Here is a 15,360-nt window from a genome sequence, read left to right as displayed (position 1 = left end):
CCTATTTACCTTTACCCGGGAGTTTTAATTATCACTACACATGACTCAACACTTAACAGTAAAAAATAAAATAAGGTCAGTATTATCAAACACTGACTCAGGAAGGACTTCTATTAAAGGGGTTTCTGCTCTAAACTCATGTCTAGGGTTCAACCTGGAAATGACCTATCCCAAAGTGAGGTGAATCAAGCCTTTACTCCCTCCAGCTAGCTACGTCCTGACTCTAGGCTCACTTCTAAGGTCTCTTTAAAAATGAGAGAACAGAGGATAAGAGAGGAAGGCCACTCAGACAGAAGAGGCATCAGGCACAGGGTTATTATTTATTTTCTCCACCACAAAAGAAATGTTTTAAACACATTGGACTCATTAAACACACGAATAAATATAGAAACCAAACAATTACTTAGCACATGCATGTATTATAAGTTAAAGGTAAAGGCATTTTGTGGGATTGCTAAACAGATATTTCTCTTTTACTTCCAACTTGTAATGTCTGAGTACTTCGTGAGGTCCGCATTTCCTGACCATCCAAGTATATCTTGTTAGTGATTTCAGGCTCACAACAATTCCCTTTGGGGCCAGCTTCTCCTTCTTGAAACAGGAATCACAGTCCCAATGGACCCTCAGCACTGACTGCCCCACATTAAGGTACATAGAAACTCAGGCACTCAAGTGGTAGCTGGTAAGGCTGGGGATATTCATTTTACAGGATCTTTGGTTGCAGACCTGTTCCCAAGAAGGAAACCCAAAGGAAGAAGATAGCAAGCACACTGCCTGGTGCTCCAGCTCTGCCCATCATAGCTGAGGGCTTGGGGAGAGGACAGGAATCCCTTTGCTCTCCTCCTGATAAACCAGGGCAGAGCTGGCAGAATATCAAAGTTTTGTGCTTCAGCTCTTCTTAAATCTCACAGTCACTATATGGAGATCAAAGGACCAATTGGGAATTTTGCCTTGCACATGAACTTGAGCGAGGATCCAGCTCCCACCAAAAGAACTTAGTGCATGCTCAACTCCATGGAAAATTGTTGAAAAACCTCCTCCAGGTTTTCTCCTGAGTAAATGTCATCAGTCTGGAGACCTGGGAGTGCCTCAACAAAGTGGCACAGTCCTTAGTGGCTTCCTGAGTCCTATGCAAGACTCTCAGCAATCCATTGAGGGTAGTTCTTAGATAGTCCTCACACTGACAGTTTTTTTTTTTTTGTGATAGTCCAGACCTATTAGAGCAACTAGGTCTAGAGATGACTTATCTCCAGTACAGAGTTGTAGAGATTCAACAAAGAAACAGTATTTTACAAAGCTCTCATGTTACTATCTTCTAGGTGCTTGAAGAGCATAACCCAATGCAAAGCAATGAGGAAAAAACAATATTAAAATTTATTTTTTGTTTTTTGTTTTTTCAATTACATGAAGAAACAATTTTTGACAATAGTTTTCTGAGATTTTGTGATACAGATTCTTTCCCTCCCACCATCCCCTGCCCCAAGGTAGGCTATATCAGGGCTGCTGTGTAATGTGTATTTCCATATTTCTCATGACATGAAAGAAGACACATATGCTGCATACAACAAAAAACTCATGAAAGAAATAAAATGAAAATGGCATGCTTTAACCTGTGATCGGAGTCCAACAGTTCCTTCTTTGGCTGTGGACAGCGTGAGCCCTTTGGCATTTTCTTGGAAGCTTGCTTTACTGTTCTAGTCTATCACAGCTGATCATCACCTAATAATTCTGTACCCATATACAGTGTTCTTCTTATTCTGCCCACTTTACTTTGTATCCCTTTAAAGAAGTCTTTCCAGATTTTTCTTTTATGATAATCATATTTATCATTTCTTAGGGTACACTAACCTCAAATTGCAATTATATAACTCAGCTTGTTCAACCAGTCCCCAACTGATAGACAATACTAGCTTCAAAAGAGATTCCAAACCATGCAAATAATTCTCAGTAGAGACTGAATATGTGGGATTTATTGGAATTCACTTTCTTATTCTCAGGAAAGGTACTCCCTTCAGCACATAGAGAAACCATTTCTCTAGTGGACTCCTAGAAATACCTAAGGCAATCCAAGGAGAGTTCCTGGCAAAAATGATCTCTCCTGTGAGATCCTATAAAATTGTGGGACTTTTCACATGGAGGTCCACTTGGCAGTATAGCAAGCTGGCTAGCTCAAAAAGAAATAGAACAAACTCAAATGAATACTGAAGATGTGTGGGTATCTCCAAAGGGAATTAAGCACTTGAAGTGTATTTTAATTGTGCATATCCTGGACTAGCTTCCAAGATGTACCTTGTAGCCAAAGACAGTTATACTTTCATCCCCTAGGGGGGAAAAACCTGGGTAAAATGTCTAAAGCAGAGCTTTTTTGGTGGTCATGTTTATAGTCTTCCCCAAAAGTATTGGCAAGGTTCCTTCAAGGGAGGGTATTTAATGTCTAAACACTAACTATTTGATATCCCCATTTGACCAATGTGATCAAGAAGTTGTTTTTCTTCTTTTTTTAAAATTTTATTTAGGACATTATTCCTTGGTTACCAGAATCATATTCTTCCCTCCCCCCTTCCCGTACCCAACAGGCAATTTCATTGAGCATTACATGGGTCCTTGATCAGAACCCATTACCATGTTGTTGATGTTTGCATTAGGACATTCATTTAGAGTCTATATCCCCAATCATATCCCCTCAGCCCATGTAATCAAGCAGATGTTTTTCTTTGGTGTTTTTACTCCCACAGTTTTTCCTCTGAATGTGGATAGTGTTCTTTCTCGTAGATCCCTCTGAGTTGCTCAGGATCACTGCATTGCCACTAATGGAGAAGTCCATTACATTCAATTGTACCATAGTTTTTCAGTCTCTGTGTACAATGTTCTCCTGGTTCTGCTCCTCTCACACTGCATCACTTCCTGGAGGTTGTTCCAGTCTCCATGGAATTCCTCCACTTTATTATTCCTTTGAGTACAATAGTATTCCATCACCAACAGATACCACAATTTATTCATCCATTCCCCAATTGAAGGGCATCCCCTCATTTTCCAATTTTTTGCCACCACAAAGAGCCAGCTATGAATATTCTTGTACATATCTTTTTCCTTATTATCTCCTAGGGCTACAAACCCAGCAGTGCTATGGTTGGATCAAAGGGCAGACAGTCTTTTAGCACCCTTTTCGCATAGTACAAAATTGCCTTCCAGAATGGTTGGATCAGTTCACAACTCCACCAGCAATGAATTAGTGTCCCTACTTTGCCACATCCCCTCCAGCATTCATTACTTTCCTTTGCTGGCCCGTTAGCCAATCTGCTAGGTGTGAGGTGATACCTCAGAGTTGTTTTGATTTGCATTTCTCTTATTATAAGAGATTTAGAACACTTTTCATGTGCTTATTAATGGTTTTGATTTCTTTAACTGAAAATTGCCTATTCATGTCCCTTGCCCATTTATCAATTAGAGAATGGCTTGATTTTTTGTACAATTGATTTAGCTCTTTATAAATGTGAGTAATTAGATCTTTGTCAGAGTCTTTTGTTATGAAGATTGTTTCCCAATTTGTTGCTTCCCTTCTAATTTTGGTTGCATTGGTTTTGTTTGTATAAAAACTTTTTAATTTGATGTAATCAAAACTATTGATTTTACATTTTGTGATTTTTTTTCTAACTCTTGCTTGGCCTTAAAATCTTTTCTTTCCCAAAGATCTGACATATATACTATTCTGTGTTCACCTAATTTACTTATAGTTTCCTTGTTTATATTCAAGTCATTCACCCATTCTGAGTTTATCTTGGTGTAGGCTGTGAGATGTTGATCCAAACCTAATCTCTCCCATACTGTCTGCTTGAGAGATTTTAAAGTGAGGCAAGATACCTACAATTACCATACATCAGACATTATAGAATCCTAGAATTGCAAGTGATTTCAGAAGTCATGATCCAATCCTCATACATTGCACTGATCTCTTCTCTATCAGACTCTTGAAAGATGGTTATCTGGCATCTACTAGAAGACTTCCAGTGACAAGATGGTCACTTATTTCTGAGACAACACTCTTAAAGTATAATTATTAGGCTCTTTCCCCCCTTTCTCACATACCCAACCTATGACCATTCAGCTTTTTCTTAAAGCCCTCTAATGATGGGAAACCCACTCCTTTCTGATGCAGTATTTCCCATTTTGAGTTGCTCCTATTAATGGGAAAATTTTCCTTAAAAACATTTTAGTTCAAATTCAACAAATATGTATTAAACACTGTGTTATAGAAGCATTGGGGACTGAAAGGGAAAAATGAAATAGTCAAGGAGTTTATTGAAAGGAAACAACATGTTTCTTGATAAGTAAATATGAAGTATATTCATTTAAAATTTTTAAAAAAGTTATTCCTCCCAGCTGCCTCAGGAAACAGGAAAAGCTACTTATATAAGGATGAAGTTGAGCTGAGTCTTAAAGAGAATTAGAGCTTCCAAGAGGTACTGGTAAGGAAGGAAGATAATTCTGTTCAATGAAATGGAAACAAGAGACAGATTGTGTGGAAATATCAAGTAATCTTATTTGGTTGGATGGAGTATAGAATGTATAAGATATTATAATGTAAATTGGAATGGAAAGATTGATGGTAGTCAAATTATGAGGGCTTTTAATTATCAAACACCTGAATTTTTATTTTAGGAAAATAGGAATCCACTGAAGCTCAGATTTATGCATTAGCAACATTAGTTGGCAGCTATGCAGAGGACTCATTTGAGAGAGGTGGCAAGATATCCAAAGAACAATTAGAAAGCTATTTCGGTAGTTTAGGTGAAAGATGAAGAGTACCTTAATTGGGGTAGAGGCCATTTGAGTGGTGAGCAGGGAACAAATGTTAAATATGCTTAAAAGGTATATTTGGCATTGAATATGAGGGTGGTATGATGTAAGGAAACGTGGAATCTGGAATACCAAGTTCCAAACTTGTGTCATCGAAGAATGGTGGTGCTTTGAAAGAAGAGAGAAATTTCAGAAGAAAGGCAGGTATAAGGGTAAAGGTAGTGAATTTTGTTTTGAACATTTTGAATTCTAGAAGTCAATGAGATATCCAGATGGAAATGAAATGTCATCATTTAGTCCAGATTTGAGAATCATCTGTGTGGATATGACAGATATATTCACAGCTGCAGATAAACTCATCAAGAGAAAGATAATATTCAGAACAGAATGGAGAGGGTAGAGCTTAGGGGTGCCTCTATACACTAAAGATAGAACTAAAGATGGTGATAAGAAGGAAGGTAAAAGAAGAGAACAATTTTTCTGTAACATTTCAGAAAGATCAAGAAGGATGAGACTGAGAAAAGATTATTAGACTTACTATAGCAGTAGATAGTTGAAGATCGTGAAGCATATAGTCTGCTAGGAGAATAAGACTTACAAAAAGATAACTAATATACACATGATATTTACATTGTAGAGAGACAAAAAAAAGATGCAGAGAAGATAGCTTTTATTTCTTCATCACCCACTTCCTTAATGGTCTCTAAAATTTCTCTATCTAAACATCAACTCTTATACTTCACTCTCTTCCTGTACCTGATTCCTTTTAAATATTCTCACTATAACTCAGCTCACCATAACACTGCTCTATCCTTCCCTGCTTTTCCAATCTATCAACCCTGCTCTGATCTTATTTTCCTTTATTCCTAGCCTTTGTCCTATTGTATATAACTTTAATTAATTCATGTTAAACTATTCTCTACCTTCAAATCTTTGTTCCAACATTGCTCATTACTCTTCCTCTCTTAAATTACAGACCTAAAATACCTCTACTAACCCCCTTTTCATACACCCACTTGCTGCTGAATGCTGTTGGAGGAAATCATACATAACCCTGATAATTGGGCACCCTGCAAATTTATATTATCTGATCTCATTTCTGCCTTCATTCTTACAAAAAATTCTTTTTATATCCTTACTGATGGTTATATATATATATATATATATATATATATATATATATATAATTTGTTTTACTTAGTCAAGATCTGCTTTTTCACCACATTCCAGATTTTTCTTCCAACTGAGACTACAAAGAAACCTAAAACTCATCATAAACATGTATAGTCAAAACAAACTTCCAGTACTACCTGGTGTGAAGTAGTATGGGCAGTGAGTTTGACACCTCTTTTCTAGATGATCTCAGAGTTTTTGGTGGAGATCATCCACTTTACATGTGAATTTAAGTGCTGATCAAGTTGAATCTCATTTGTGAAATCTTCCTTGTTTTGCCTGGCTGAACAAATATTTTTCTAGATTTTCCTTTGTTTCAATCATATTTTTCCTTCTATTTTGTATGTCTGTGAATATACACTCTCATTCATAGATACTTGTTAGTGTATTCTAATAATTTAATTCCTAAAAGGAATTTTAAAAATTGTGTTAACAAACTTTGTATTTAATAAGTGCTTGTTGATTAAATTGAAAATAAAAACAAATAACCCCCCAAATTTTCACACTGGCTATATTAAAAGCCAATATTTATCTCATTATAGATTCTGAGCAATTCACCTCTCAGGAATTGGATAACTTATTTTCTCATTGGTCCTCTGGAATTCCAATTCATTATTATGTTGATTAAGAGATCAGAACAACAGTATTCCATCACTTTTATATAGCATAACTTGTTTATTTCCCAATTTATGAGTACCTCCTAAGATTCCCATTCTTTGCCATTTCAAAAAGAGATATACTTTTTTTGGTACTTGCTAAGATTTTATTTTGTTTAAGATAGATCTGTTTTTTAAGCTATCCTCTCTCTCTTATTCCTCCTTCCTACCTCTTTCTCCCACTCCATTTCATTGTTGAATTAAATGTATTTTTGTATAAAAAAAATATTCTTTCTTCTTTGGATCAGTTTAGATGAGAATGAGGTATGAGTTCATCTTAGAGTGGAGCCTCAGGCAAAATCCTTAGAAATTCTATAAGATACAAGAGCCCTGGAAAGCCAATGTTTTCTTTGGTGACCTGGATATGAGTAGATGAACTTGGGAGCTGAGATTCTGTTTGGGACCAAGCCTGAGTGAAGTCCCCATCTAAACTGGGGCAACCACTTTGTCCAGAGGCCAATCTGGTGCTTTGAGTCCAGGACAAGAACAAAATGAATCATATAGCAGTTTAAAAAAAGGATATTTATTTAACCATAAAAAGCAAAGGTACTTCTAGACCAAGACCTTTTCCAGACCTCCTTCTTCCTGTCTCCATATGAAAGCATGCCTGGTCATGAGTAGAGTGACTTAGATGGCAGTGTCCACCAAGTCTGGAGGACATTGGCATCTTGTGGGCTGGTTCTGTTTATACTCTAGACAATTGAGAAGTGGTAGCCTTAACTCTCTAGTTTAATTATGTTGAATTAAGTATCAGACCTACCTTTTAGAAAAAAAAATATAGTCCAGCCTGATAAGTCTATGTGGCAGAGCCTTAGGAGAAACTGATTCAGACAACTTGATGAGATTTTAGTAGCTATTGATCCTGTCATACCTGGTGAAACTGTCTTGAGTTTTGTTTTTTTGTAAACCCTCACCTTCCATCTTGGAGTCAATACTGTGTATTGGTTCCAAGGCAGAAGAGTGGTAAGGGCTATGTAATGGGGGTCAAGTGACTTGCCCAGGGTCACACAGCTGGGAAGTGTCTGAGGCCAGATTTGAACCTAGGACCTCCCCTCTCTAGACCTGGCTCTCAATCCACTGAGCCACTCAGCTGCCCTCATTGAGTTTTTATTCTATTTTTGTGACCTTTTTTTTTTTGAAGTACATTGATAAGCTGGAAAACTGGATATAATCAGAGGAAAGTGATTAGGAATCGGAAGTGGATTGGAGAGCAGTTCATAAAAATATCATTTGAAAGAGCTGGGAATATTTATACTGGAGATTAGACTTCAGAGGAACATAATGACTATCTTTGAGTACTTTTTGAAGCTGTCCAGTGGAAGAGGGATTAGCCTTGTTTTGGATAACTAGGAGCAATGCTAGGCTGCAAATGGTCAGATTTATGCTCAGTGAAACAAAAAAACTGTCACATTTAGAGTTCTGTGCTAGTGCCTTTGGAATGGGGAGCCTCTGGAAGCAGTGGGTATGTTCTCTAGGTTAAATGATCCCTATTGAGGAAATGTACCTCAATAGTCCCCTAGTACAACCCAGAATTCCAATTCAGTTCTGGGTCGTACCAAGGGACCATTGAAAGTACATTGCAGCTTGTAGGTTTGGTAATTTTGTGACAAGACAAAAATCATTTGTAGAAGATTAATCATGGAAATGATGAGATTCTCTTTCTGAGCTATTATAGCTAGTTTAAGATGCTATCCATAAGGCATGCCTTTGGAATTTCTGGATGGATTGAGTTATATGATTATGAATATATCTGCTTAGTTTGCCCTTTATGCTCAAATTTGACTTGTTATTTTGAACTCTTCTGGCTATGTAATAGACTCTGACAGTGGTGCACCTACCTTTTTCTAAAAAAAATCATTTAATATGACTTTCTCAAAATAAATTGTGTCTAGCAGCAGCTGATTTATTGTAAAGAAAAGTGCTCTTTCTCCTATGTTCTATAGCTTATTTTTCTCTTGGCATTAAATCCCAGGACGAGGGAATGTTAGTTTATCTATTTATTTTTGGTATTAATGTATTTGTCATGTAGCATTCATCTTTTTAATGGAGAAACTCTAGAACGCATATAATAAAAGACAACAGAGATTCAGTCAGTCTTTCTAATATTTTTGGAAAGAAAAAAAATTGCTTTCAAACTTCTCAGGAAAGTTAAATAGCCTCTTTTCCCTCAATTAAACTTTAATGGATCTAATTTTTAAAAAAATATCTATTTCTGGATATCAAAAACAATTCCTGGTGAGCTTTCTGAACATCTCAAAGAAACAGTAATAAGTAAATAGTAGAAAGTATTAAAGAGAGCAAATATTTCAGAATGAAAATTTTTAATCACCTTGTGATAAAATGGGAAAAAATTAGGAAATGTGTTTATGAGTAAATAACTCAAGGAACATACTCAAGCTCTTCAAAAGAGAAATTGCTTTTTAATGAAAATGGTGACAATTATAAATGCTCAAGATGAAAGTATAACAAATAAATATCTATGGACCTTTTAAACTTTTTAAACCTTTAAAAATTTTAAACACTTAAAAAAAGAAATTGCTTTTTAGTAAAAATGGTGACAATTATTAACGCCCAGGATGAAAGTATAATAAATAGTTTAATATCTATGGAACTTTAGCAATATGAAAATTAGAAGTTAACCCACGGCACTATATTTTTCTAATAATAAAATGTCTTGTTACACTGCCATGTAACCATTAATAGTGTCTTCTATGGAAGAATACCTAATTATATTGACTTTTTATATCTATTAAAGACATCATATTTATAGAAAGATTACTTACAAAAAAGTTTTCTGCTTTATATCTTGATTTCTGGGCTGATAAAGTACAATATCTTGGGCAGTGATGCAATCTTATTTAAAGGGTTCGTAGTTTCAAAATAGTAGAATGTGACAAACTCAGCCCAAGTTTCCTTATCTGTAAAATAAGGGAGTTAGACTAAGTGGTCTCTAATGTCTCTGTCATTTTATCAATATATTATCAAATATATTACATTAAATGGTACTTTGGCTGATATTTTAAAATATCTTCACTTCCTTGTCATCTTTGAACAATTAGGATGAAAATAATTATGATTTCATTTTTAAAAACTATAGTACTTTTATTTTTATATTGTAACTTTAATGTTGGAAAAATGTGTTAACTTAGGCAGTGATTTTTAGTGATTACATTTTCATCACTCAAATACATTCAGAAGGTAAGATATTTTTTCCAGGTGCAATGTTATCTGTTTATAATCAACAATTACTAATCAGTGATTACCTAGGCTTATATGGCATTCTAGTAGGGATGGATAGCTTTCAGTGTAATACAAATCCTTTAGTCTTGTTTTTGTTTTCATCTTTTTTTTTCCAAAGCATCTAATTGCAGTGTTCGGAATATAAGTAGGTACTTAATAAATGACTGTGGAATTTAAATATGATACCATTTTGTTCCTATAAATTTACTAATGATATTGATTCATTGTCTATCATTTCTTTAAAGATCATTTAGTTTCCTTGTTAATCTCTATTGATAATGTTAATATTTTTACTTTTTATTTTTCTGATAAATCAGTTTTTAGCATAGTGCTCAGCACACAGAAGGTACTTGATAAATGTTTATTGATTCATAAGATTGAAACTCCTGATTTTTTTGTATTCAAATTCCATATACTAAATTTTGTTCTAGCTGCTCATTTGAATTTTATGTATTTATAAAAGAGGAGGTGTAAGACAAAGGGGAAAAAAAAAACCTTTATCAAGTCCATAGTTTCTTAGTGCAGGGATGATTACTCCTTTTGTTTTTCAGAAAAAAGAATGGCTTCAGTAGAATGGGACAACAGGCAGAAGAGAAGGATTGAAACTAGGAGAATAAAACTTCAGGAGAGTGTCAAGAAAAGGGTTTAACATAATGCTATATGAGAGACCCTGGGGCAGTTGGTGGTAAATAGACTGCCAGGCCTGGAGTTGGGAAGCCTCATCTTCCAGAATTAAAACCTGATATTCGATACTGTGTGACCCTGGGCAAGTCACTCAATCCTGTTTGCCTCAGTTCTTCATCTTATAAAATGAGCTAGAGAAGGAAAAGGGAAACCACTCCAGTGTCTTTGCCAAGAAGATCCCATTTGGGATCATTACGTGCTGGACACAACTGAAATGAGTGAACAAGAACAACAGTCCCACTGAAAAACACTCTCATAGGAGAAAAGCTATATGACAGTGATAGAAGATGGGGACTTCATATTGGATTTAATCCAAGGAGAACTAGTACATTGGGAGGCCACCTTCCCTAAGAGTATTATGATTTCTTGGTCAACATCCTGCCCATGGAGAAGGCATATTAGGAGCTCTTGAGGGCAGATGAAATCCAAAAGGATAGGGATGATGCTTTTTGCATGTCATATTTCATAGGAAATCTTTCTCATCCTCTTCTTATCTTCCTTTTATTTAATTCCTCTTTATTCTATACATAATTTGTTTTTATATATTTATTTGCTTATTGTTTCCTCCATTAGATTGCACATTTCTTAAGTTAGGGTCTGACTGTTTCTTTTTATATCCTCAGCACTTAGTATACAGCCTAACATATAGAAGGGGTGTAATAAATATTTATTAATTGTTGGCCATGATGTGCCTTCCAAAGTGAGATACTGGGCTAAAAGAAACAAACATGAGCATTGGAAGATCTGGAATCAAATTGGTCCATAGGGTTAAGAGCATAGGGAAAGCTAGGAGTTTAGTGATTCTGAACCTACGGAATCTCTCAGCAGGTTAACAGTGACTGAGTCTAGGAGTAGTATACTGAAACTCAAATATATACAAATCAGTAGACAAAATTTGCAGAGCTCATACTAGGAGTGCTGTCATGGACCTTTCCCTGGAACACACCACTGTGGAAGCAGCCCCTAGATTGAGCTGTGAAAGAAGCAGAAGGATACAAAAGGAGAGACGTTTAGAGCAGGCATCCCTTTCCTCCTAGAATTGAAGAGAGCTGAGTACAAACATAAAAGTCCAAAATCAAGATTAGGTTAGAGGAATGAACAAACAAACAAAGAAACAAAAAGAATCCAGTGATAAAGAGCTACTGTGGTGATGATGACTCAAGACATAAAAGAAAACACCAACTCGAAAATATCTACAAATAAAGCCTTAAAAAAAGTGCATACTGGACACAAGGCCATCAATAATTAGGAGTGGAGTTAAAGAAGGAGCTAAAAGTCATTAAAATTATAAAGGTGCTATTCAAGAAAGATATGGAAAGAATATTAACAACCTGGCAAAAGATGTACAAAACTGAACTGAAGATAATAATTCTTTGGAGATTAGAAAACTGAGGGGGTGGAGCCAAGATGTCAGCTTAGTATCAGCAAAAGCTGGAACCACTCTGAAAACCCTCCCAAACAAAACTTAAAATAGTACCTCAAAATGACTGAAGTCACAGAATTAACTAGGAGAAGGAGTAAGGGGGCTCTTCTGCTGAAAATAACTTGAAAGGTAGACAGAATCATTCTTCATGAGATAAGGGGGAACCAGAATTAAAACTGCACATGGAGGAGTGAGGGTTGATCACCCCCCCATCTACTGCACCAGGTTATGAGACTGGGCATAGACAAACTTTGAGATCCCATAAGTGAACAACAGAGTACCCCACACTTACCCCTTAAATTTCAAGCCCTGGCACCAGCCCACAGTGAGGCCCTGAAGTTCATAGTCCTTAGCCCCTTCAAACCTTTGGTGAAGTCTCTAGCACCAGGGGAAAGTAGCTCACAGTGTCCCAAGTCCTGAAAGCCATCAGCAGAGGAGACAGAATTAGAAGTTTTCAGAACTCCTAGTCCACAGGTTAAAAAAAAAAAGTTGGGAAAATGAGCAAACAGGAAAAGAAGCACATAGAAAAATTTTAATGGTGAAGAAGAGAAATACACACATTCACCAGGGAAGTGAGAGCAATGCAACCACATGAAAAACTTCAAAGAAAAATGGAGAAGGGACTCAGGGACTAGAAGAGCTCAAAAAGGAATTAAAAAATAAAATAAGAAAGGTGGAATAAAAATGGAAAAAAGAAATTAAATTAATGCAAAAAGAAAATAGCTTAAAAAGCAAAATTGGTCAAGTGGAAAAAGAGGCACAAAAATCCAGTGAAGAAAAATATTCATAAAAAACAGAATTGACTTATTGGGAAAATAAGTAAAAATATCCAATGAAGATGTAGACTAGACCATATAGACTAGACTAAGTTGAAAAAGAGGAACGAAAGGTCATGGAAGAAAATCAGTCTTTAAAATTAGAACTGAGCAAATAGAAATTAATGACATCCTGAGACATCAAGAAACAATAAAACAAAATAAAAAGAGTGAAATAATATGAAATGTTGAAAATGAAAAAGGGTCTCAGAAATAAATATGAAATATTACACTGATGAAATAACTGATATAAAAAATAAATCCAGGAGAGACAATCTAAGAATTATTGGACTGACTGGAAGTCATGATAAAAAAAATAGCCCAAACATCATATTACAAATTATTAAAGAAAACTGCTTTGATATTCTTGAAGAAGAGGATAAAATAGAAATTGAAAAAAAATCCAAAAATCACCTCCATCCCCTAAATCTGCAGAGTCAAGATGGCAGCCTAGAAGGAGCAGAAGTTCAGACCTTGGAAAACCCTTCCTTACCGATCACAAACTGAATATTCCTAGGGGACTGAAAATCAAACCTAACAACAGGACGGACCAAGGAACGCTCCTGCTAGACTCAATCCAAAAGGTACACCCCACAAAAGCCAGAATCTGAGAACACTCGGGTTTAAGGGGAAGGCAGAAGGAAGATCCCAGGACCCCTCCCCCTCCACCTAGAGCACTAAACCTCCAGCAGCAGCGGGAACCTTTGGGTGGGCAAAGGTGCTGGTCTGGAGGGAGTACCTTGCGGACAGAGCTGTGCCAGGGTCAGAGTGTCGAACACAGGTGACGGGGAAGGAGCTGTAAAAGGAATGAAAAAAAAGCAGCCTGTTCACAGTGGCTGAGACCCTCTGTATTGTTCTAGCATTCCAGGAGGTTTTGGCCCCAGGGCACATCCAGCCAAACCCAGCTGAATTTAATCCCTTCAGAAGTCTTCAGAAGTCAGGGAAGCCCAAACTCCAACACCCCTCCCTCACAGACTGCTGGACTTTAATTTAATCCAATCAAAAGCCTCCAGAGGACAGGGAAGCTCAAACTCCAACACCCCTCCTCTTCCAGACTGCAGGGAGAGATCTTCTGTCAAAACTCCAAGAGAGGAGACTGAAAGAAAGCCCCCAAACCCCAAAAATGGGAGGAGCAAGAGCACAGACAAATATGGGGAGCAAAAAAGGGGTAAATATGAGCAAACAACAGAAAAAGGAGAAAAAAATTAAAATAGACAGCTTCAGTACAGGAAAAGAGCAAAGAGCAAACAGAACAGAGGGGGGGAGGGATCATCAAATGATGAATCAGAAATCCCATTGAATTGGGTACAGGCTTCGGAAGATGAAAGCCAAAATCAACCAGCTTGAAAAATGAGGCAAAGAAGATGAAAGATGAGGCAAAGGAGATGAGAAATGAGGCAAAGAGGATGAAAGATGAGTTCCAAAGAAAATCAGACCAGAAGGAGAAGGATGACCAAAAAGCCAGGGAGGAAATCCAGTCTTTAAGAACCAGAATACAACAACTAGAACTAAGTGACCTCATAAGGCAGCAGGACACTATAAAACAAAACCAAAAGAATGAAGAAATTGAGGAAAATATGAAGCATCTCATTTACAAAACAGAAGATTTAGAAAATTGTTCGAGGAGAGACAATTTAAGAATCATTGGTCTACCAGAAAACCATGACAAAAGAAAAAGCCTGTACATAATACTACAGGAAATTATTCAAGAAAACTGATGTGATATGCTGAGGGAAAACTGGAGATTGAAAGAATCCACAGATCAACTCCTGTACTTAATCCCCAACTGACAACACCCAGGAATGTTATAGCCAAATTCAAGAACGAGCAAACCAAAGCAAAAATATTACAAGCTTCCAAGAAGAAGTCATTCACATACCATGGAACCACAGTGAGGATAACATGGGATCTGGCTGCATCTACATTGAAGACCGAAAGGCATGGAATATGATATTCCAGAAAGCAAGGGAACTAGGTCTACAACCAAGAATCAAATACCCAGCAAAACTGACTATATTTGTACAGGGGAAAGTATGGTCATTCAACAAAATAGAAGAATTCCAAGAATTTGTAAAGAAAAGACCAGACTTGGACAGAAAATTCGATGCCCAAGCACAGAACTCAAGAGAATCATCAAAATGTATTTAAAAAGAGGGAAAAAAGAAAAACAAAACAAAACAAAAAACCAAACTTTTTTTAAGAGACCCAATAAGTTAAAATGATAGGTATCCCTATAAGAAAAGAGGTCATTGGTAACTCTTACACATTGTTATTATCACCTGGGCAGCTAGAAGAATTACACTTAGAGGGAACAGTGACAAACTATCACTATAGGATCAAATGACAAGATATAAATATTTATATAGATATATGTATGCTTAAATACATATACATGTATGTATATATATATATACATATATACAACTAAAGCTAGAAAGAGGTTAATACTAAAAGAAATGGGAAAAGAAACAAGAGGAGTAGAAGGGTAACAAATGGATTGGTGTGGAGGGAAGCAGTATAAGGGAGAGAGAGGGAGGGGGGTAGTTTTTAAAAGACCACAAAGAAAATAAGG

At 36.4% G+C, this 15,360-nt stretch overlaps 1 protein-coding gene across 3 annotated transcripts in view; it reads left to right on the top strand.

Annotated features, from left to right (window-relative positions):
- STPG2 (sperm tail PG-rich repeat containing 2) overlaps positions 1 to 15,360 on the top strand; it is a 639,089-nt gene that overhangs the window by 136,698 nt on the left and 487,031 nt on the right. The window lies entirely within an intron of this gene.

The sequence above is a fragment of the Monodelphis domestica genome, chromosome 6 (assembly GCF_027887165.1).
Source record: "Monodelphis domestica isolate mMonDom1 chromosome 6, mMonDom1.pri, whole genome shotgun sequence".
NCBI lineage: Eukaryota > Metazoa > Chordata > Mammalia > Didelphimorphia > Didelphidae > Monodelphis > Monodelphis domestica.
This window is presented reverse-complemented; position numbering and strand designations above follow the sequence as displayed.